The following is a 2,722-nucleotide window of genomic DNA, read 5'->3' as shown; positions in this document are numbered from 1 at the left end:
GTAATCAATTGCAATCGATTACTTAGGATGATGTAATCCATTAATAATCGATTACTTTAAGGTTTTTATTATATATACATGTATATAAAAACAGTTGTATTTAACTATTTATATTTACATTTGCAACTGTTTTCTCCTACATAACACTATTACAAGCAATACGTATTTATTTCTGGATAAATCTACTACGGGGTCAACAGAGGTCACGGCTGTGCGTATGAACATTTCTTAAAAGTAGGTAACAGGTACTACTTTTACTAAGGCAATACACATCTAGCAATCGCTCTCACTTACTACAGAAATCTTTCAATAGATGAAATCAACACCACAAAATGTATTTACGGTTTTATTTGTATTCCAAGCAGTGGACTTTCATCAAAAATTGATAAAATCATAACTGTAAACAATGTCTTTAGTTACTAGCCTACTAGGCCTAATGTATGTCTAAAATTTCGTCTGCTACTTCACCTTGGTCATCGGTGATGCGGAATTGTACCTACTGCTAGACGATGACATTAGGCTTTAGCAAAAAGGTCGTTCACAGGATGTATGGCCGATAAGTCGTCAAAGTGCATTAAGACCTACACACCACACTGCTTCCGTGCCACAGCAGCCATAGTGCTTGATGTCGGTTTCCAAGTTTATGTCGGGACATCGAAGCGAGGCGTCGTTAACAACCTATTACAAAAAATTATCGAGTCAGAAGAAGCGTTCAGTGAGCTCATCTATCAATAATTACATATCCAAATCCAAACCGTCCCTTACCTTCGTGCAGTTCCACATTCTCTGCGATGTTCAGTTCTTTCCGGAGATTCATCTGAGCTGCGTCCTCTGTCGAGCTGTCCTGTCTATAAATAATTTGCCTACACCTGACGACTGCCGCCCTGTTCTTCATGTTCCTCCATCTCAGTCTTCTGTTAACTCCGTAATATCCACAGAATATCTTTCAAAGTCGGTCTTCAACGTCTTCACTTTTCAAAAGTCAAAGCGCATCACAACTCTAAGTGTAACACTGCGCATCCCCGTTTAAATCATAATTCCCCCACCCCCTAAAATTAGACACATGGAAGAGTTTTCCATTATATACTCCCGAGTTAATGTATAAGTATATGTTGATATACTTGCTTTCTAGCGTCTTAATAATTAAAACAGTTCTTCATTTTATAGAACTTTGTTTTGTGTTGTCGTCATTTTGAACATCTATGACGCTTCGTTGTGGACGTCAACAATTTGAAATGTATGGAAACGTGTTGTTAACACAATTCAGCAATGTTACCGACCAAAAATGTAAATATAAGTAATAAGATATCATTTAAAAATATTTATCGGGATATAAATACGGGTTGGTACATGATCAAATTTTCCATAAAGCCCTTCGGGCTTTATGGAATTTGATCACGTGACCAACCCGTATTTATATCCCGATAAATATTTTTAAATGATACCTTATTTCTTAAATATATAGTTGAAACATGGTTGACATAATTCAACTATTTGTACACTCAAGTGAAGTTCTGTATATCCTTAGGGCTATTGAATTGTGATGAACAGTCATCAACATTGATTCACTAATTTAAACAGCCTTGCCAGGAACTTAAACTATATTTCCAACTTAACAAAATGACAATATTTTAGTGTAGAATAATTCAATGTAATTGAAAAGTAATTATAATTACACCACAAAATTTAGCCGTAATCGATTAAATTACGATTAAAAGTAATTGAAAATAGCTTCGATTACAGATTATTGTCGATTACTAAAAAAAGGGAATGATTACAATCAATTACGATTACTCGATTACGATTACCCCATGCCTGATCGCTATAGACCTCCAGTGAGTGCAGAGTAAAAGACCTCCGGCAAAAATTGCATCTAAGAATATTATAACCCTTTCTAGAGGCTAAATTTGCAAGGAAACACTATATTTAAGTGACTATATAATGTATTTTGCAGTTTCTCATTTGAAAGAAACTTGATATTTCAAAAAATACACAAACATTCTCTTGATTGATTGATTTTATATAGTTTAACGTCCCTATCGATAATATTTCACTCATATGGAGACGTCACCATTGCCGGTGAAGGGCTGCAAAATTTCGGCCTATGCTCGGCACTCTCGGCCTTTGAGCAGGGAGGGATCACGCCTGCTGTGACACGGGGTCTCGGTTTTTGCGATCTCATCCGAAGGACTGCCCCCTTTTAGTCGCCTCTTACGACAAGCAAGGGGTGCTGAGGACCTATTCTAACCCGAATCCGCACGGGACCAAACATTCTATTAATAAGTTTCCATATTAAAATATATAAATGGATGATATGAAAGGCAAAGACCAGTGTTAAAATGAGGAACTAGGGTCATTGGCTTTCTTCTACTTTTCTTACTTTTAAAAGCTTCCATTTGATCACATTCAGGGGCGAGTGGGGTTGGAATCAGAAGTTCCGCCATGTTTCTCTTTCTGAAACAGTGAATTGCGTCAATTTTCAGTCGAGACTATGCATCCGCTGTGTGCTACATGTTTAATTACATAGTTAACTCGTTCTTAAACCGATTTTATATACCGGCAATGTGCTGTTTACACGTATATGATGTAGCTACAGGAAGAATTGCGAATCATTAAATGTACAATCTAATTATCATAGTCAATTTAATCAAGTTAATTAATTAAGTTTTTTTTACTCAGTAAAACAGGAAAATGGAAGATTCAAAGGGAGAAACCTGTTTGA

The 2,722-nt window shown here is 36.1% G+C and overlaps 1 long non-coding RNA gene across 1 annotated transcript; it reads right to left on the bottom strand.

Moving 5' to 3' along the window:
* Positions 1–332: 332 nt before the first annotated feature.
* On the bottom strand, positions 333–1,372 carry LOC130046869 (uncharacterized). The gene is made up of 2 exons (XR_008795906.1): positions 766–1,372; positions 333–678 (listed from the first exon to the last, which is right to left on the bottom strand). It is a non-coding gene; the product is annotated as an uncharacterized LOC130046869 (long non-coding RNA).
* Positions 1,373–2,722: the final 1,350 nt, after the last annotated feature.

Source organism: Ostrea edulis, chromosome 6, assembly GCF_947568905.1.
Source record: "Ostrea edulis chromosome 6, xbOstEdul1.1, whole genome shotgun sequence".
Taxonomy (NCBI): Eukaryota; Metazoa; Mollusca; class Bivalvia; order Ostreida; family Ostreidae; genus Ostrea; species Ostrea edulis.
This window is presented reverse-complemented; position numbering and strand designations above follow the sequence as displayed.